The sequence below is a fragment of the Vombatus ursinus genome, unplaced genomic scaffold, assembly GCF_900497805.2.
Source record: "Vombatus ursinus unplaced genomic scaffold, bare-nosed wombat genome assembly UNPS02010193.1, whole genome shotgun sequence".
Classification (NCBI taxonomy): domain Eukaryota; kingdom Metazoa; phylum Chordata; class Mammalia; order Diprotodontia; family Vombatidae; genus Vombatus; species Vombatus ursinus.
Window position 1 is genome coordinate 7,682,883 of NW_020949971.1, and position 22,452 is coordinate 7,705,334.

Consider the following 22,452-nt stretch of genomic DNA (forward strand, 5'->3'; position numbering starts at 1 on the left):
GCTGGGCAAGTTTTGTTTATTTCGTTTGCTTGTTGTTGATGGTGATGATGTTGGTGGTGATAATGATGACCATTATTGCTATTACTATTATTTTATTTTAGGTTATATATATATATATTATATAGCACTCTAAGATTTACAAAGAACATTACCTACATTATCTCATGTGATTCTAACAACAATCCTGGAAGGTAAGTGTTTTTGTTATTTTTACCGATTTAGAAATAGCATTTTACAGATTAAGAAACCAAGACTGAGAAAAGTCAATTTACCAAGGGTCACAGAACTAAATAAATGTCTGAGTAAAGCTCTGAACTCATTTCTTCCTGGTTTCAAATCCAAGAACCTTCCTTCCCTTGACCTCCATTTTTAATGCAAATATAAGCTACGACAGAAATGGCCAAAGTGAACACTCTATGAATCTAAGTAGGACACTGATCCCAGCCAGTGGAAGACCCCACTGAGGGCCTCCAAACAAAGACTGGATTGGAGAACCACTTTTCAGATAGATTAGAGAGAAAATTCTTGTTCAGGTTTGGGCTGGAGTTCTCTATCAACTCTGAGATTTTCTCATTTCATGAAAGGAAGCAGAAATCTCCCCCACATTGCCACCCTCTAACGTACAGTGCAGTGAACTGAGAATTGGCTCCAGATTTTCTTCATTTTGAGGCCAGCTCTCTACCACTTCATGTTACCTCCCAAATAAATGTTATAATTCCCATGTTAGAGCTGAGATGCAAACCTGGTCTTAATTTAATATGAGGAGCTTTTCTGGATGCTATGATCATTCATCACACTGCTAATGATCAGTAACCTAAAAGTCTAAGTAGACTTCCAAAGGAGAGAGAAAGACTTTAAAAAATTTTTATCAATGCAATGCCTTATCATAGTTTGACAGGAATACTGAATTATATTTACTATCTCTCATCAGAGACTCTGGTGGTAAAGTAAAAGTGTGGGATGATATTGTCAGACAAGGGAAATTATGAAATGAGGGGAAATAGTTGCATCAAATATCTTGAATCCAGGTCCGATATCAAAGATGTATAGGAAATTAAAGTAACATATATACACTCCCAAACCATTTCCCAATGGATATGAGCAAACAATTCTCTACAGAAATACAAATTATTCACAACTATATAAAAGAATGCTCAAAATTACCAATAATTAGAAAAATGCAAATCAAAACAACTGAGGTTTCATCTCACATCAAGGAAATTGACAAATATAACAAAAGATAGAAGTGATCAAAGTCAAAGGGGCTGTAACATAACAAATACTCTAAATACATCATTGAGAAATTGTCCCAGGATTCTGGGGGATGGCGATGAATCTTTTTTTTAATTGATGAAAGGTTCATACCTTTTGCTTAGAGGTCCCACTGCTGGGCATATACCCCATAGAGGTTAAAGACAGAAAGAAATATTCACCAAAACATTCATAGAAGTAATTTTTGGTAGCAAAGAATTGAGAGAGACAGAGAGAGAAAAAAGCAGATGCCCATGAATTAGACAAGTGGCAAAAACAAATTGCGCTACATGAAGGTAAAAATGAGATATTACTGAACTGTAAAAAAATGGTAAATATAATGAATGCATAGAAACATAAGAATTACATGAGCTGATGCAAAGTGAAGTAAGCAGAGCTAGAAAAAGTGATAACAAGCAGAAATGTGCTGCTAAGTGCGTAACAACTGACTCTCTGAGAGGAAAAGAGCATTTACTAGGTTTAATCTGTATTACTAACATTTTCTTCATCACTTCTTAAGTCTAGACAATCAATAAATCAAGTCCTGATTTGTAGCATTTGCTGATTTCCAAAGTGTAAGTGCTCACATAGAAAATTTAACAATTGACTTGAAATGGATTTTTAGGACAATTAAAAGGAACATCAAAGTGAATGAATGCTGTACAATATCCTTGCCCTGCTCTGGCTACATAAGCCTGCTTCTGTTAACTGTTACCTGGTCTACACATGCCCAATTTTGTTCCAGTTCATAGCTAGTAGTACCGGACAGGTCTGAGTTAGAATAGGGAGTGACTTGGTAGTCTGCACTTCAGGAAAATCACTTGTGTAGGAGTGTGAATAATGGATTGAAGTTGGGTGAGATTTGAGGCAAGGAGACCAATTTTAGGCACTGAAATAATCCAGATAGAATAATGGGAGCCTGAACTAAGATTTTAGCCTTCAAAGTAAATACAAGGAGATCAATGCAAGAAATGGGAGAGTAAGAAAGACAAGAGTTGGCAACTGATCGGCTATCTGGTCTGGGAGAGGGAAAGTAAAGGGTTAAGACAGAGTAACACTGAACAAGTTGGAGAGAGTTCAGGCCCAGAGCAACTGAATGGTGGAGACCCTAAGCCTATACCATGGCAGGGCTGGCAGCTTGGCTACTTAAAACCCCCTGGGTGTAGTCCATTTTCACCTGGCAAACAGCATTACCAGGAATCATTTGGTCAAAGCCCACCTAACCCCTACATCATTTTTGCAGAATGTTAGATAAGGTAGCCATTACCTCTGTCAGCCTCTGTCCCACCCTCCACCCAGTAAATATTAGGAATCAATGGAATGTTACAGAAGAAAAACCAAAGACAAGAGCCCTGATGTTGGAATCAGAGGACCTTGGTAACACACTACACCTCTATGACATTGACTTATTGTAACATGTAAATTGAGAGATTGGTTAGATTCAATGATCTCTGAGACACTTTCTAGTTCTAAATCATACGATCCTAGTACTCTAGCATTCTTTCCAGTCAGTTTCTCAGTTTTCCCTTCTTTTCCAACTGGACTTCATGAAAAGTCTAATGTGATTTTGTTGTTGTCCACTCATTTTTCAGTTATGTCCAATTCTTTATGACCCATTTGGGGTTTTCTTCACAAAGATACTATAGTGGTTTGCCATTTCCTTCTCCAGCTCATTTTACAGATGAGGAAACTGAAACAGAGTTAAGTGACTCCCAGGGTCACACAGCTTGTTAGTGTCTGAGGTCAGATCTGAATTCAGGAAGATGAGTCTTCCTGACTCCAAGCCCAGTCCTCTATCCACAGCATGACCTAATGTGATATTTTTAGTTTTTTCCTCTGAAGATGTCAGGTCCTTCTGCGACCTGACCATAAATCATGGTAACCCTTCCCATTTCCATGACTTACAAAGCATTTTTTTTTCCTCATCAGAGTCCCCTGACTGAACTTAAGAGAAACTTTTCTTATTCCCACTTTACAGATGAGGAAACAAGTTCAGGGAAGGTAACCCACCTCAAAGTCACAGGATGAGGATGGTAAGTGGAGAAGCTGAGTCTAACCCCAATTTTCTTTGCACCGTGTAAGCAGGACTGTCATACTAGAAAGGTCACCAGACTCGGAATCTCTGGTTTGAACAGCAGCTTCAACATCTACTGTGTGGCCAAAGGCAAGTCACAAGCTAGCTAGACCTCTGTTTCTCATCTAGAAAATGAAATTAATAAATTGGTGTACAACTCACTTTGTGGTGCTCTGCAAACCTTAAAGCACTGTATACAGTTCTTTAATTCATACTAAAGTGATAAACTGAACACTGGTGAGAATTATCACAAGATCCCCGGATTATTGAAACGGCCTCAGCCAGGAATTTCCAGACTCTACCTCCTCTCCTCTTTAATCCACCATCCACACAGCAAACCTCCCTATTGCACAGGTCTAATCATATCATTCCGTTACTGAATAACCTTCTGTAGCTCCCTATTATCTCTAGGATGAAATATAAAACTTGACATTTAAAACTCTTCATGATATGGCTCCAGTCCACCTTTCCAGACTTCCCTCAGGTAACTCCCTTACAAACACTATTTATTCCCACTTAATTGTCCCACTTTGAAATTCTCTGTACTCAGTATGCCATCTCTTATCTCTGAATATTAGCACATTCTGCCTTTCCCCTGCCCTACCAGATCTGACAAGAGGACTCTCCTCTCCTCTTTCTCTTTAACTTTGCAGCTCTATTCAAGGCATGTGTCATGTGCTGCCTTCTCCAGAGATCTGTCCCTGCTCCCTGTACTTATAGGTCTTTGCTGCCTCCTCAGACTAAAGTGTATTTACTTTTATCTGTTTATAAGCTATGTTCCTCCTCTTGCCCCAAGTAGAGTGTCTACTCCTTGAGGACAGGGAGTGCTTTGTCTGTTTCCTTAGCATCCAGCACAATGTTTTGGGCCTAGTAGACTCTTCAATGCCTGTTAGATTTGCCTGGACTAGAATTTAGACATGTATAATGCAAGGTTCAGACATGGGATTATACTTTGTACGCATGCTTAAGTTTGCAAAAAAATTTAATAAAGAAAACCCATCAGCATGCTATTTCACATTGTCTTAGAATCAAAGTGATTTTCCCCTCTGACCTTAAAGTGGTATGTTGCTAAATTCTGAAAGTACAAAGGGAGAATGTTCTGCTTTTCCCAGCACCAGAGGACAGAAGGTTACAAGTTCAAAGTGCCATCTGGGCATATGCTATTTGAATCTTTGAAGAAACAAGATCTCTAGGGAAAGGGGCCTTCTGATAAGTCCTCTTAGTATCAGATAAAGATGTATTAAGATGGGCTGGGATCAAATTGATGAGTTTTGTCTAAGGCTTTTCAACTGGTTGGGGGCTAACTGAAGTGCCTGTTTTTTTCCCCTAAACACTTTAAGTTATGTGTATCTTGAAGATCAAGTGAAGACACAGCAAAATGATCTCTGTTTGGAACACTAGCCAGAAGGACTTTTCAAAGTGACCCTGGTTAAAGTGGAATGGGAAGATGTGAGATGGGGAATAAGCCAGAGTCAGATTGTCTGAGGGATAGATTTCAGTTTGATCCTCCTGGAGGATTCAGGGTTTATTTGTCCAGCAGACCAGGTGAAAGGTTAGGTCCCTATTAGATTAGAGGTTGAATAAAAACAGCAGAAATCTGTCCCAGAAGACATCAGGTTGTTGGGGAAGGAACGATTGGGCAGTCTTCCTCCTGTCTGTGATAACCTTGATGTGGTCCATCTAAGGTCAATCATATCCTCTAATAGACAAAGATGGTTTTGACTTGGCTGAAGTTTTAGGATTTCCATTTAGAGACTCTAGTTTGGAATTAAAGGATCATAGCATCACAGATGTAGGGCTGAAAGGGCCCTTAGAGATCATTGAGATCTCAACCACCTTTTTTTTTTTTTTTGGCTGAGGAACGTGAGACCCAGAGAAATTAAATAATTTGTGAAGGGTCACACAGCTGAGGTAAGAGTCAAGCCCAGATCTTCCTGGTCCAATGCTCTATCCACAACTCCACCCTGCTTTTCACTATTCAAATATACATGCTGAAATAAAGTGGAAGCAGATTTGGCTCAGATCCCTAGTATTATTTCTGGGTTACAGAATGATTCAAGAATGAGGCAACAGAAATTGTGAACAATCACTTCAAAAATGCTCAACTTCAATAAGGAAAAAAAAAAGCCAATTAAAACAACTTAGAGGTAACACAGGACATCCATCAAATGGGCAAACACAGTGAAAAGCAACAAAATTCAAGGGTGCGGCTTATTGCCAGGTTAGCCTAAACATGATGGCTCACTCATCCATTCTTCTGTGAAATGGTGATAATAGCCCTTACATTAAAGGGCTGTATTCAGGATAAAATTAAATAATATGTTTAAAGTCTTTTGAAAATATAAAATGGCTCTAACATTTGTTAATTATCAACAACATCATCATTTCAACTGCAAATTTTTTTGACAGAAATCTGTCAACACAGTAAAAGATTCAAGAAGAATCATATCATTCGAACCAATAATTTCACTGTTGGGAACATACCCTGAAAGTACTACCTTTGTGACCTAGGTAAGTAACTTAACCTATCTGGGTCTCAGTTTCTTCATTTATAAAAGGAGGCATTAAACTAGATGATGTCTGAGATTTCTTCCAACTCTAGACCTATGACATCCTGATATTAGTATCAAAAATATTTCCCCCTTCCCCCCAAAAAAATTTTCCCTCAGCAGGAAAAAAAAATTAAATTCTATATGTTCAAAGATTTGCATAGTGCTGATATATATGATAGACAAAATCTCTTAATAGCCAAATGTCAAATAATTGTGCAAAGTTAAACAAGCTATGATACGATAATGAAATGTACTATAACACAATTAAAACTGAGAGGCATAAGGTATATAAAGAAATCTGAAAAGACCTTTATGAAATAATGCAAAGTTATGGGAAAACTAGAAGAAAAGATTACTCACTATTCACAACCCTAAGAGGAAACCTGCATAAGAATGAATGATCAAAGAATTCAAATGAGGACTTATCGGGGCTTATAGGGGAGAAAGACTATGATCTTTTATGCACTGGAATTAATTAATTTAGATATAAATATTTATTTAGCAAGTGTAGGTGGTTACAATTCTCATTCAATGTTAATTTTTAATAATTTGTATAGAGAAAAAGATGATTGAAGTTTGCAGCAAGGGAATTTCCTTTTTTAAAGTTGGAAGATGGGAATCCGTATTGTCCTTTTCAGTGAATAGCTCAAGGATAAACAGGATGAAATTATGCAGGCGCAGAAGCAGCAAATGGGGAAGTCACAAAGTCACAAATTCCTGTCAGTTTGTGGAGGGAGTGATTCAGTTCTGGGCCTTCCAATCCTCCTTCCAAACCAAGGAAAGGATAAATTGAGCTTTAAATGAACCAACAACTAAACAGAAAGAGGAGGAGGGCAGGGAAGGCTGCAGCTGGTCAACGTTCAGGTCAAAAGAAAGTTGCTCTGGTCATTATACAATGCATAGCCTTCCAAGGAGAAAACAATTATGTGAAAATTGCCTGTTTGCTATTACTTGGGAAGGCAGAGTGTTCCTTAAACCTGGATAGCTGTCTGAGTTGTGCTTTGCAACTTATGCCTAAAATACATGCCTAAGCCTCTCTACAAACATCTCTGATATTTTATGAAATAAAAGTTGAACAATTCCATTTTATGTCTATTTCCAAAAGAATTCCAATGATTTTAAAATGTCAGCATCTTTCTAGTTCAGCTGAAATTTTCTCTGCACTAATTCCAATTTTTTTGATATCCATTGATGTTTTTCTTATAAAAAGTAGATATTTGCAATGCAATTTCATTGAAAATACTTGAGCACAATTTTAGAAAAATCATATGAAATTTCATTTGTAAGTGATCTTATCAATGCTATCATGACAGAAGACATGATAGTAACAGGAATCAAATACTGGGATTCTGTCACTCAAATAAAGGGAAAGTGTGGTACAAGTACCAAATTACTGATGTTATATGGTAAGCAACTTTGATATGATAGGGTTGCCAAGTCACATTTTGGGGAGAATGTCATAATGTACTATGTATCTACATAATGGAATTGATTTGGTCAGTCTCTTATGAAATGGCCAATCTAAATTAAGAGAATCTGGAAATCTCCACATCGACATAGTAGATAATGTCTTCGGTGACTGATAAGACCAGATGTTTCAGGGGGACTTGATTCTATTGAATATATGTAAACACAGCCATATTACCATCATATAATTATTCAAAATGCATCATGAAAAATAAAAATAATTTTCAATAATGATGTCTTATCCCAGCAGACTAAGTAAGTAGATTTTTGTCCTGCTCTTTTAGAGAGTTGTAATCACAAGAAAGTTCCGTTCTGGACATTTTCATTTCAACGAGTATCAAGGATTCTAAATGAAAATCACCCTGTCCTCTTTATATTTTCACTGGATTCCAACAATACAAGCATAAATAAATACAAAGATTCAAGAAGTCTAGAGACCAAGCAGTCTGTTCTAGCCACTTCCTTTTATGATTTTAAATTGATTCAGAAGACTACATATTTAGATTAAACTGTATAGTTTTCATGCCAGGTTTATTTAAAGTTAGAGTTTGAAAACTGTTCTAATATTTTTTTCAAAAAAAAAAAAACCAGTGATGATAACTAAAATTTCAGTAGCAATACCAAGTTTTTCAATTGTTTATTTGTTTTGGAAGATTACCTAAAGCAAGCTCATTTCAATGCCAGGTCTGAAAATGTAAATAATGCTTATCACTATGTGTTTAAAACAACAACTTAACACAGTTTGTTTCCAATTTCAAATAAACTGGCTTCCTTTAAAAGCTCAGCTAGTCACACCTTGTGCAAGGGCCTTTTTCCTGCACCTCCTCAATCTCAGTGCCTTACCCTGGAGACCTACTCCAGGTCATCCTGCCCACGTTTTTGTTTGTATGTGTGAAGTTGTTTGCTCGTAGTGTTCCACATTAGACTGTGAGGTCATTGAGAGCATTGTGGGCTTTTTGGGGGGGGAGGGATGGGCTTTCTTTGTATTCTCAGTGTTTATCACAAGGCTGGGCACACCGTAAGCACTCCATAAACACCAATGGATTAGACTTAAATGGCTGCAACCAGAGGATTAAGGTTCAATATGACTTTAGGCAAGTCAAAATCTCCCTCAGTCTCAGTTTTCTTATGTAAAAATTTCCCACCTGGCTGCTTTCTTGGACTTCATCATCTCCAGAAACTCATCAATCTGCAATATGAAATCAGCTCTGCAAGTCACCCTTCCTCAGCCCCCTGCCCCTGGGCTCCTCTTTCCCTTTGGCTGGAGAAGGTGGTAGACATCTCGGAATCGCTCCCAGATCCTCCATCAGTTAAAAAGAGAGCACCCAGGAATCATCATGTGCTACCTACCCTGTTTTCCTGGACTTCATCAGCTCCAGAAACTCATCATTCTGCAAGATGAAATCAACTCTGAACCTTTCCCAAGCTGGCTGCAGGACTTTATCATGCTCCTTCACTGAGTAATTTTCAACCCCAATTTCTTTTTCTGTGTTATCTTTTCCCCATTTCATGGTGAGCTCCTGGAGGCCAGGGACCATTTTATGCCTTTCCTTGTATTCCCAGCACTTAGCACAGTGCCAAGCACATAGTAGGCATTTAATGTTTATTGATTGACTCAGAGAAAGTTGGACAATATAGCCTCTAGGATTTCTTCCACTTCTAGATCTAAGATCTTGTAGTTTTAAAAAAGTTTAATTAAAAAAAAAACTTTTCAAGAGGATACTACTTTTAAGTCTGTTTCGCATAACTGTGTGTAACTTTTTTTGAGAGGGGGGGTCTCAATTATTCATATTCACTGTCCCTACCAAGGGCATAAGGAAAGGCTTCATATAACATTTTTTACCATAGGTTTGACATCTAGCTGCCTTTTACATCATAAAGAGGTACCATGGAAGCACTCACTTTTCATATAATAGCACATTCTGGGAGCTCTCCACTGCCACTCTTGGCAAAAACCAAAATATTCCAGTCAAATGTTTTTACAACTTTATTTCAAATCTCCTCTATTATTATCTTACAGGCAAATGTTTGAACTCAGACCCAATTGAATGAATCTATTGCTGGGAAAAGATGCCATTGCTGTTTTTTTTTTTTAATTATGAACTACAAAAATACTAGTACACTAATTATCAAAGAAGGGAGAGGGACGTTGTAGAAAAACACATTTAATGGTCCCACTGATTCTACTTCTTTATTCAGAAATCAAAGAATTAAATGAAACTGGATGAGTTTTTAAAATGTAAGGCCCTAAATATTGTCTTAGAATTTGAGAGAATGTTGCTGTGTACAATGACTAAAAGTGAAATCATTGAAATGCTGATTTTTCTCACCTGCAAAAATGGAAACATGAAAGTTGCAGCTAAACTCCATAGAGATGGACACTAGGACCAGACAGAATGCATTTCGAAGAGTTGGGATTGCCTGTGCATCTTTACACTGCTTTTTCTAATGCACTAGAACAACAAGAATCAATCAGTCCAACAATTAAGAGATTAAGGAGGCTGACACAGATTGTACCCAGAAGAGACCTCTAAATACATTTGAAGACTGGTGATATTTTTGGACTTTAAGGACATGGCATTGTTTTTCACAAGCTGCAAGTAGAATTTACAGCAATACCATTGCCCCAGTATTTCTAAATAATACTTTTTGAAAAGTGAGGGCCATAGGTAGAAAAGAGAGACACACAAACCAGCAAGGTAAATCGCAACACATTTCCAGCAAGGTTGGAAAGGGTCTCAACAGAGTTCTGACTGGAAGGGATATTGGGGGACCGCTGGCTAAGATGGAGATTGTAATGGGCTTAGAGGGTCATAGCTCCCCTGATATTCACTCCAACAATTATTTAAAAGAGTTCCAGACTGAAAAAAAAATCAATAAAACATAACAAAAGAAGAGTAAGTTGGTTTTTTTTTTTCCCATGCAGTCCAGAGGTGCAGAAGAAGATGGTCAGAAACCTGTGGGCACTTGAAGTGTGCCTAGGATGTGCATGTGTGTACATTGTGGGAAAGGGGTGGAAGGTGTGAAGTCATCTTAATCTCTGATATATCTTAATCTCTGAGGTTTATGGGCATTGTGAATGGGGGATGGACTGGGAGGGGAGGTAAAGCCAACTCAGTCTCGGGTGAGTGGGGCCTGAAGTCAGATGGATCAGAGTCTAAGCCTGGTGGACCTGTAGGAAGGTTTGGAGCCAGGACTCAAGATATCACTGGGGAGGGATATGAAGCCAGATAATACATGTTGGGGGCTTATAAGAGCTCTGAAAGTAGGGATGTTGTTGGAGGCACAGCAGAAGACAAGAGTCAACCCAGCAATGTATCATCGGGCCACCAGGACCTGAGACCAGCATGATCTCCAGCATCCTACTGTAGCTTCTGAAGGTCACAACAGTGGAGAAGAACCTACTCTGTCTCCTTGGTATCTCCAGTTGGTTAATGCATGAGGGAAAAGAGACAGAGATAAGGCCAAAGCCAGCACCCATGCTGGGCCACCAGGAGATGTAGGCAGAAGTCAAGAGTTTTGGAAGAGGCTAAAGCCTGGTTCCAGTCACTCCAATCACAACTGTAATGCCAGCAGCATCCAGGGAATAGGACCTGCCCACTGCATCCAACAGTGCAAGAGAGAGGGGAGTCTGGTACTGGAACACTTTCCCATAGCAGGAACTGAGTTAAAAATATGGAAGCTTAAGTACAATGAAAAAATCTCATGGGTTATACAAACACCAAGAGGTTTACCCAGAGGAAAATACTTTTACAATAGGTACAAGTAGATCTTTAGAAAAGGAGACTAGCATGGCCATAAGGATTCCGAGAGTGCGTGGGAGAAGGAAGCAAGAGAAAAGGAAATTAGAATACTTAAGCCAAATATATATATAGATATAGATATACGCACATAAATAGCTTAGAACATATAATAGAAAACTTTGCCCAAGTAGTAGAGTCAATGAAAATCAGAAAATAGAATGAAATAGATATAGTTCAGTCATTCAATGGGGAACTATAACAGGGGAAGGAAGGAACTGAGCATTTACACAGCAACTCCTAGGGACCAAGCACTGTGCTAAGCCTTTTTAAATATTATCTCATCTGTTCTCACAACAACCTGAGAGGTAGGTGCTATTATTACCCCATTTTACAGTTGAGAAAACTGAGCAGAGGTTAAGTGACATGTCTAGGGTCACACATCTAGTAAGTATCTGAGGCTTGATCTGAACTCAGATCGTCCAGATTCTAGGCCCAGCATTCTAGACACTGTGCCTCTATACAGCTGCTTCTCATACTGTCACAATACTGAAAAATTAGAAAGGGCAAAGTGTCTACTAGCAAACGCAGTTGAACTAGAAAAGAAAACAAGAATTATAAAATTGCTGATAACTATGCTTGACACTGGTAACATCAAAGAGAAAAATGGAAAGCAATGACAACCAGTCCCAGACCTCTCAAAGTTTGTATTCTACTAGAGGAGACAAAAAAAAAATAAACAGATAAATATAAAATCATTTGGTGAATCTCTCACCAACAGTCTCTCACTAACACTCTTGTGCTAACAAGGCGATCAGAAAAGGCATTCCATAGGAAGTGGCATATGAAGTGATCCTCAAAGGAAGCTTGGGATTCAATGATTCAGAAGTGAGGAGAAAGTGCATCTCAAGCACACAGCACAGCCTGTGCAAAAGTGTGGAACCACACTTGGAAAGGGCTTATTGACAAGTCAGCCATGAGAAGTTCGGGGTTCAATTTGTTCTTTCTGCAGTCACAAAAGGCAAACATCTCAATCTTTGGAGATTTTCTTCCTCTTCTGAGAAATAGCCAAAACACCCAATGTATTCCTTCCTCCAAAAGAAGACTGCTTTTAACACAGTATCAAATGCCAAGATAAAAAATGAGAATTCAAACTAATCATCCATGTTTTGTCCAAAAAATGCCTAACATCTAGATATCTGGAAACATCTGGATGGCTTTTTTTTTCACAGAGACTTAATCGTATATGTGACCTATATTTCATCTCTCTGAAAAAAGTCAGTTCCAAAAGAAGCTCTGAGTGAACCATCTCAGCACAAGGAAACTCATTGTGCAATAAATCTCAGGACAGGCTTATTTTCCCTTAGAAACATTTATAATTGGTCTGACTTAATTTTTTTTTCCTCTTCTTCCCCTGCTTCTCATAAGCCCAGAACTCAGCTTTTATCAGTTGGGAATCTAGCTCAATGACTAAATCATCACCACTTTTGTAAATCAATATTCCCATCTGTAAATAGCTCAGGGGCCTTGCTTTCCTATTTCAGAATTAGTTACAAAAGAAAGTCGACCTGAGTTGTCGAGTCGTGGTAGTCGGTGAAGTTATCAGGTTCACAGATACCCGTACATCAAGACCAATCTGAAATGCAGGAATCCAAATGAATTGTTTAGGACTATCTTTTTAGCCCTAAAACTGTTGTCCTGGATTTCTGCTCATCTGATTGGGTTTTCGGTTTTGTTTTGTTTTTAAATGTCATGATGTTCTGTCCTTGGGAGCTTATACAAAAATCAGAAATTCTATTGACATGGTAGTCATTGAAAAAAATGAGGTTCTTTCTTGGATTGAACTTTTCAGAATATCGATGCAAGGAAATGTGAATCAGTTGCAGTTTTAAAAATCAGATTTCTGAAAGAATCACTCTCATTCACATTCATAAAACCTCATTCATGAGGCTGTCTGCAGATCCTGAGGATTTTAAAAAGTGCTCTTCACAATAACCCCATTTAAAGTGGCCATAGACTGGAAGGTCCTTGAGGGTGAGAACTATTTCCCTTTTGAGGACGTAATATAGTGCTTGGCTGGCACAGAGTAATGACATAGAAAATGATGATTGGTAGATTGAGATAGAGGATGCAAATAGCGATGCCCCACTTTAACAGATGGAATAACTGAGGCCAAGGGGACTTTCAAACTAGGTGGACTGACATCAAGTCAAGAGCTTTTTTCACCACACTGAACTGTCTCTCCTTGGGATGTTTTACACCAATAAATAGACAAGACCCTTGAATAAGTTACACAATAGGTAAAAGTTGTCCTGGAGTTCCCTTTTCACTGCCATTCTGGCCCTGCTGGGTGCCCCAGGCTGCTTCAATGAAAGTCCCAAGGAGGGTTTGCGTATGCAGTGTTAATTAAGGAGGCCAGACATTCCTTTACAAGGGATAAGCCTTTTGCTCCACAATTAGAGATAAGGCATAAAATGGCGATACCCCTGGGAAAACTAACACAGGGACTTAGATGCACATTAAGAAGTAGCTGACATGAGAGTATAAAGGGCAGAGAGCTGGTTTTGATAAAAGGAGAGGGAGCATACGGCCCTTCAAGGGGGTGGGGGAGAATTTGATACCATGGTGGAGAGTGAGGAAAGCCTCCTCAGAGGGGAGCCTAGGGGTACCAAAGACAAGTATCTCCTGCTTCATTATTTTGCTCAGGTCTAGTCTTCTTCCTGGACTTTTTATAAACAGGGCTATACTCTTAGCTAGCTACTAGCCCACCCTTCCATTTTCATTTGCAAAGTAAACTCCTAAGGTCTAAAAAATTTTGTCAACCCAATGGAATGAAATTCTAAAGGGGGTGGGGGATGGGTGCATTTCAAGCACCAATGGTAAAGTGGGAGCAGAGAATTTGAGGGGCCTCTCAAATTCCACCCCTTTGGATCAGGCTCGAGTCCAGTGAAAATGTTGTTGTTAACAGGTTCTTATTCTTTTGCTAGACACTCCTCTGAATAATGCTGTTAAATGCAAAAAAATAAAATAAAACAGAATTACAAAGGAAACCAGTTGTTTTGAAATAATTATCTACATTTTTTCCATCCAAGTCCACAGACCATTCCTTCCTCCCAAAGCTAGTGAATCCTAAGTAAAAAAAAAAAGAAACAACTCTAGTCTTAAAATGTTAATTATACACAATTTATAATTTATGATTAATATGTTGTATTTCAATGACATGCCCCTTGAATGGATTTTTGAAGGTCACCTGTACAACTGACATTCTCATTTAGGACAGGGACCAGGTAAGGGGAAAGATGTGAAGGGGAAGATGGAGAATGAGTATTAATAAAGCTCCTACTATGTGCCAAGCACTGTGCTAAATGAGCTAAATCATCGCTCCCCCTTTCTTCCATTACCAAGGGTGTTTTGGCTTGGTTGCTGAGTCTGACCTTGGTTGGTTGGTCACTGAATCTGAAAACAATTATCTCCTCAATTATCAGATCTATTTATACCTCAAATAATTTGATTTGAAAAAAATCTGCTCATAAAATAAGATAGTGTACGAAAAGTTGTGTAAACCATAAAGCATCATATAAATGGCCACTGTTATAATTGCTAACGGAATGAGCAGACATTGATTTAGAATATAAAACCCGAACATTGATTAAGTCCTATTGACATGTGGACAATATAGAGATGTGACATATATGTGCACATGTATGTACATACACACATATGCATAATGGTTTATGTCTTAGAATACAAACATATACGTACTGTCGAACACACGTGTGACTTCGGAACATATGTAACATGTGACACAGGATCACAGATCTATAGCTGGAAGGTATCTATGATGTCATCTGATCTAACCCTTCCCCCATTTTACAGGTGAAGAAACTGAGGCATGGAAAGTTTAAGTGACAGACCCACGTCCGCACAGATAGGAAGGCCCTCAGATTCCATTCAATCACTCTTTCTAGTGGATCACACTGCTATGAGTGCTTGCATATCCCTGTGTCAAAATACCAGTGTGATTTTGTCTTTTAAAGAATATCCAATAAAATTATGAAAGTGGAGCTCAATGTATTTTATTGCCACTTTTGTGTATGTGAGGGAGTATAGAACTCTACAATTCTGTCAGTTTAATTGGAAAATAATTTTTGATATCAGAATTAAGAGCATGATGTGGTGGTACCACCTGGAGGGCCAGATTCTGAGCTAGGCTGGGGAACAACCTCCGCCCATCACTGTAGTCTCAGGAACTGTGTCTTCAACTTGAAGATAATGCTCTCATTGCCAGCAGCTACCGAGGAGAGAGAGAGAACCTAAACCTGTCAGATCCCTTGTAGTTTTCATTCACCTCCTTGCTCTCGTAGATACATTTCTGAGTCATGACCAGACGCCTCCACCCACATCACACTTCCTCCCTCCAGGATGCATTATTGCTGTTCATTGGATCTGTTCATTTTTAATCCCAGGTCATTTGTCAACATGGGCAAAAAAAAGTCTTCAAATCTCCCACTGATTCATGTGGTGGCAATTTCCAAAGACCGGAGAGCTCTTCCTCCCTAGCTTTCTAACACCAGGGGCCAATTCGACCCCTCAGTGTGTCTTTATACTTTTTTCTCACAAGCATAAAAATTGCTTAAAAAGTTATTTATTTGAAGTAATTATGAAAACCACATTTGTATTGGCTCTCTTTCTTTTATGGCCTCTTCAGAGAGGAGAAGATCATGGCAGATGTGTTCTTTGGCAACAGCTGGCAGAGGTGAATGAACACTAGGCTCAATTTCCTCTTAAACAAAAGGATAAAACCAGGAGGAAAAGTAACTCTGTTCTTTCAGCCCCATCCCCTCAACTCTCGCTTTTCCTGGTATAAGCACTAGGAAAAATATTATTTGAACCATGTAACAAATGCAGTGTGTGGGTGTGAACTTTATCTCCTTCATTTTGCAATGACATGAATCAGCTTACTTCTCTTTTAACTTAGAAGGAAAGTCTCCTGAAAAATTAAGTTATGATTTGTCTGCTTGTAAGTTGTCTTTTGCCAAGTTTTCTCCCAAGTGCCGGGGCACCCCATCATTAAAAAGTCTTTCTTTTTATTCTCCAATTTGTAAACACACAAAATATAAATACAATCCAAAGGCAGCAAATTATTTGATTTTTCAAGAGATTTCCAGGGATTTCAGTTGCTTATCTTTAGGTATTCTACTACCTATTTTCTTGCTTTAAGAAAATATTAATTTTAGAAAATGAAAATAAGGATTTGGACCATCAAAAAATGCATTATGAAGTCTGCATCATGCCTAGCACAGACCACAGGAATATTTGTTTTAATTAAAAGAAAATTCAGGAGTTTAGCCCAATCCTCATTTACAGAATTATTAAAAAGAAACTTTAGAAAAGGTTCAGGAAAAGATTGAAGGATTGCTCAAACAGATCCATACTCGTTAGAAATAGAAAGCTGAAAGATTTACATGGAATCCCAAATGAAATATTTTACCTTGTAAATGTTGCCTTGAAACAGGACCCAATGCCCAGCTGTTCTTTGCTTAAAATTGCCTCTTCATCAATGAAATGTACACACACTCCCCTACTGAACCATTGTGCTGTCTGTCTTTTATCCCATCTTCAGATTTTTTCTTCTAATATTTTAAGATGTTAAAACAAGCTGTGGGTTTTGTTCAGCAAAATTAAAACATATACTCCCTCCATCATGTTTTGCAGATGTCATCTGGAACAAATTCCTCTGTGATTTCTAGACTACAGCTCTGGTAAATTATTTTGTTCACACTAAGATGAAGGAAAGCAAAATGGCAGTCGTATCTTTTTTGGGCTGTACATTTGGGCATGAAGGTCCAATGGATGCTTTGACTTCTGCTGGCACTGCACTGCCTGGATTGCATTGTAGCAGATGCTAGGTATGCTCCTGGAGGCCTAAATGTACCCAGGGCAGTCTTTGTTAACTTGAAATGTAACTGAATTCATGGACCTCATCCCACAAACTGCTGCAGCCACTCCAAAATTGTAAGAACAATTGTACTCTCCTGTGAATCATGACATGAGAGACATCCATTACTTTTAAAAGAAAAGGTAGGAGGGGCTTGGTGTTTTCCCTTTATTGGAAATTAATATAAGGAATCCTGGCTATCATTCTATATTTGATAATACTGTGCAGTAATAAAGTAGAACTCACTTTGAAAAACTGGTAGAGTCCAAAATCTATTTGAAAAAAAAAATCAATTCTTGAAAGCAATGCTTAGTTCATGGGAGGAGGGTAGAAAGTTGAATATGAGTTTTCAAAGCACAGATTTTTGTAGAGCCTATAGAGATTTCATTTAATTATAATCCGTGATGACCTCTGCTCCTTCTTAAAAAAAAAAAATTATAGGCTCTGAGATGAAGAAAAAAAAATAAGATTAAAGGGAAAAAAAAGCAAAACATTCCAAAATAAGTATTCTAGGCCCTGCCCCAAGTCCATATAAATTGTTGGGGCGATAATATTTCTCAATTCTGACACAGTATTGGCCAATAACACTCACTCTTCTCTTCTTCCTAGCAGCTAGCAGATGGCAATCCACTTCTGGCAAAGTTCGCACTTTCACCTGCTGCCAGGGAGGGTGCCGGCTGCTTACGAGAAAACTTGACAAGGGGGAAGGGAAGATGTTGAGCTCCTAATAGTGCAAGGCCCACATCTTGTCCCCTGGTACCACCTAGTGAGTTCTCAAGGAAAACTACTGAGAGAATTAACCTTCTCAAATTCACCTATATTTCTAGCATGGGAGAGTATGATGGAATCCTGGTGCCCCTCTGAAAATTGGGGATTTGCACACAAATACATTGTAGCCAGAGTTTTCCTCTTATCTATTCTGAGTCCTCTTTCTGTGGGGCACTGTGATCAATGACACCCACCATATGTGGGGGGGGGGAGAAAGAGAGAGAGAGAGAGAGAGAGAGAGAGAGAGAGATGTTTAAAGTTCAATTTAGCTCTCTAGACATGAAACTGTTAATGAAGTAAATCTCTAAACATATGGAAGAGGAGAAATCACCCCTATATCCTCCCCCCTTCAAACATTACTTGATTAAAGTTTTAAAAATAGCACTACCCTCCTGCCCTCCTCCATTCTTCTCCCCTTTACTCTTTGCTCTCCCCTCCCAAAAGGAATCTGGGTAGGAAAGGAGCTAAAAGCTGAATCACCAGGTTCCTCAACCAGCTGATGAAGTTTGATCCCTAGCCTTAGAATGACTGACCCACTGTGGCTATCCAGAAAGTTACATTTGCCTATAACAATAAACTACCCAGCTTTGGGAAAGCACCATACTTTCTCACATGAATGTTAAATAGGTCCAGGACAAATAAACTGAGGGATTTCCCCCCCCCCCCAAAAAACTTCTAAGACCAAAAGAGATTCTTCAATTACATATTTTGTTACTGTCTTAAGAGATAAAAGCTGTATCTGCAAGTGATTAAAAGATATTTTCTATTCATTGCCTTATTTCTGCTGAAATAAAGGCATAATTTAAACCACACGTAATTCTAAGCAATTTGGGCCCATTACAGCCTTCTAGCTTCTTCTTTCTTTTAATGATAGTTACTAATTAAAACAGAGTGTTATTGCAATGCTTAGCCTGCTGCTTTGACATCCAGGTTTAGTGAATAAAAAGATCTGACATAAAAATGAAAACAATATCCCAGAGCAGGCTGTATGTAAGTTGTTATGTTTAGAGAGTGTGGTCCAGATTAAGGACAGACATTGAAGTTAGGCTCACGGGAGGGGGAGAGCCAGAAGCTTATATGGGCTTTTTTTTTTCTTTCTATGGATATAGAAAGTATTTTTTTTTGAGAAAAATATGAATTAGTATTCGTTTGTCTAGCTGCTGAGTCATTTATGGCTAGTTACTCGACCCTCTTGCCCCCCAAAAGCTAGGAGAAAAATCCTACTGAAGGCTAAGTCAAGGGACATTTTAACATAATTCCAAATACATTTAGATTAAAAATGGGAATTGGGACCCTAATTAATTATGTTGCCCAGTTTTTAAATTTTGAGGAGATATACTGAAGCAAATGAGGGCAGTTTATAAAACTACAAGCATCACTCAGAATTCAAAACCGTGTGGATTTTTCACTTTGATAAAATAATAATATTTTTCCTAGAGTTTGATTAATCCCATATGAAAGAGAAGTGTCAGAAAGTAATACCTTCCAGGTATTTTCACAAAAATCACTCAGAAAACTTTGCAGTAAACCGATCGACTTGAGCATAAAATGTAGTCGCCTTACAATCCCATTATCACTTTTTTAACAAATAATGATCAGTAATAAATGTTGAAGGTCCTCACATACACATTTCTCAGTGTCTTTCTCTTTCTCATGCTTCTGTCCCTGTCTCTCTCTGTGTCTCTCTCCCCCCCACCCTGCTCCTTCCATCCCCATTAAGCGCACCTGGGATCAGCACTTTCCTCTCACCTCTACCCAACTGGGGAGGCTGTGGGGAGAGGCGGCAAGGAACAACAGAAACCTCCCAGTCTCTTTCTGAGGCTCTGGGTGGGAGAAGGAGGAGAAGGAGGAGAAGGGGAGGTCAAGGGGCTGGGAGGAGCGGGGAGAGGAAGGGAAGGACAAGAAGGACGAGGAAGACAACTCAAAAGTGGTGCTGTGTTTGGGAAGGAAAGCTTCAGAACAGGCGGGAGGAAAGAAAGAGCCTTTCCTGTGACGTCGGGCAAGCCGAAGAAGACAAGTAAAGCCACCAGGAGCCCCACGAAGCTGTCTGCGAGTACCGAGAAAAGAAGTGCAGGCGAGCTACCCCCGAGGTCTGTTCCCGGGATGGCGACTGGGCGCCCCCTGGTCGGAGGAGGAGGAGGAGGAGGGCTCCGGGGCAGCCCTCCAGTGGTGGCTGGGGCGTTGGGGGAGGCAGGAGGCTGTCTGATTCCCCGGTATCTTGCTGCCATCCTCCTCCTCTTCCTCCTCCTCCTTCTCCTCCTCCCGGGGAGTGGGAGGGGGAGGCGGGCGCAGCGGGCCACACTTTCATACCCAGTTTCTGGAGAAAAGGCAATTACCGCCTTCCGCCCAGGGCGTCTCTTTGCTGAGTTTCTCCAGGGACTCAGCTGGGGTCTGAGAGGGCGGAATAGCAGGAGGCTGGGATCCCCGGGGACCCGCAAACATAAAGGGCAGAGAGGGACAGAGTGGGGGCCAATGGGCAGAGGAAGGGGCAGGGACCAGAAATCTGACTAGCTAAACTCTCTACTAGGGGAGCTGATGACTCCTTCCCGGCAGGGTCCTATAAGGGGATGGCCGGGTCTTCTCTCAGGTTCTGCCCTGCTGCCCTGACCTTGCGTGCTCGGGCAATGTGTAAAGAAGGAGTCCAGACTGGCACGTAGATCTCTTTTGCCGTCCTCCCCGCCCCCACCCCGCTTCTCTTGACCTCACCATCCCGTAACTGCTGCCCAGCGTACCTGTCCTGTATACGCTGGCCGCTGAAGAAGGGAGGAAGGGTCGTGAGCAAGAAAGGGGGATCCCCTCAGAGGGAGGGGGTCTCCTCTCCAGAGGGAGAGTATTCCTTTCCTGCCTCCACCGTGTGCCTTAGGCACCTAGAGAAGACCCCCTGGGCAGCTTATCCCTTCCCTCCTGGGGCGTGTCGTCAGCAACCAGCCCCAGACTTCTACCGCGGACTAATTATGTGACCCCGAAGAAGGCACTGTACTGTCTCTGAGCCTCAGTTTCCTCATACTTAAAATTAAGAAGTTAGACCCAGTCACATCTAAGGTCACTTGCAGCTCGAAATCTATGACCTTTTCCTACCTTACCTCAAGGCAAATTTGAACCCTGCCCCGCCAACGTCTCTATCACTTGGGGGCGGGGGAAAGAAGGGTGCAAGTTCCTGGAGAAAAGGGGCTGCGTGGCTGGTGTCTTTACAGCCCCAAAGGCAAGCACTGCATGCTCCTCCATGCAGTGTGCCTTTACTCAATGTGAGTTGTTTTCATTTGGTGAGACAGTAAGCCAGCCTAAACAGGGGGAGCGAAGTGGCAGCTAGGCGTCCCGAGCGAGCCACCCTCTGCCCTTTGCGGCAGGCACCAGCACCCTCCCTGTCCTTAAGAGTCCCAGAGGGGCGTCCTTTCCCTCTCTCAGCTCGGTGCCCTGCTCCTGATCTTCCCAGGTTCATCCCCAGGGGATTCCGCCTCACAGAGAACAAACCCGGCCCCCCCCCAACCCCAACCCAGCTTAGGGGCTACCTTCTGCCTTCTACTGCACCTTGAATGCCCAAATCATCCCCTTCCTTTCCTCAGCTTCTCTGTGGACCCAGCCAAGGGAGGGCTGTGGGCCCCGCACGCACCAACCCCACGCTAATAGTTCACTTTTCTGACCCCCACCCCCCATGGGACCCCCAACGGCTCCAAAGACTCCCCAGAGCTCCCCGAGGGAAGGAAAGCGTCTGTGCGCCTGGTCCGATCCGTCAGTCCGCGGGCCGCGGCTTCGGGATGGATGCCGCAGGCTTCCCTCTGGTTGGTACCTACCTCTCCAGGTCTGGCTTGCGGGGTTTTTGCCCTGAGACAGAAGGAAACACTCTTTTTTTCCCTCCAAGTGAGGTGCTTCTTTGATATTGTGCAGATTATTTCGGTGCGTCCTGGATGACAAACTCCAGCGCCCAGGCCGACCCCCAGGGTCCCGCCGGGGCTCTGGTAGAAGCGGCAACCGCCCCAGAAGCAGAGTCCCAACTTTGCTGAGGACGCTGCAAACTTGCACCGCCTCTGGGCCGGGGCTCCCGGATGGCCCCAGGAGGGAGGACGCGGTCCTGCAGCCGCCGCTGCTGCTGCTGCTGGCTTCCCGGACGAAGGGCCTGGGCAGCTGCGGGTACCTCTACATGTCCCGGGGGCACCCCGGGCCGTCCGGAGCCCCTGCGGGGCGTCGAGCCTGAGGCTCGCGGCTGGACGGGGCTAAAGCGGGAGCTGAGGCTGCAGAGGCAGCTGCGGAGGCAGCTGCGGCGGCGGAGGCTGCCGCCCCGACCCGGGCACCTAGGGCTCCAGGGAGCGAGGAGCGAGCCGGCCGGCCCGCGGGAGGAGGCAGCTGCGTGGAGCCCGGGGCAGCCAAGGGGGCAGAGGCAGCGGCGGCAGCCTGGGCTCCCGCGCCTCCCGACGGATGGTCGTGACCGGACGGTGCACACTCACGAACACGCACGGTCGTGGGCCCCGCAGAACGCAAGCGCTGGGCCAGCGGGGCTCCCGGCCGTCTGATGCCCTGGGTGCACCGGCAGCTGCGGGACTGGGTACTCCCTGTCCTCTGTCCTCCGCTCTCCTCTTCCCCTGGGCGGCTCAGTGCGGAGCGCGAGTGTGTGCGCTCCGAGTGTCACTCACTAGTGAAGCTCAGAGACGCCCTCCCTCCCCCCCC

At 41.6% G+C, this 22,452-nt stretch overlaps 1 protein-coding gene across 1 annotated transcript in view; it reads right to left on the reverse strand.

Moving 5' to 3' along the window:
• NDNF (neuron derived neurotrophic factor) overlaps nucleotides 1-21,862 on the reverse strand; it is a 42,578-nt gene extending 20,716 nt beyond the window's left edge. The window contains exon 1 of the mRNA XM_027853732.1: nucleotides 21,582-21,862. The gene's annotated coding sequence lies outside the window, so the exon portion shown is untranslated. The remainder of the gene's footprint in view (nucleotides 1-21,581) is intronic.
• Between the last annotated feature and the right edge of the window lie 590 nt (nucleotides 21,863-22,452).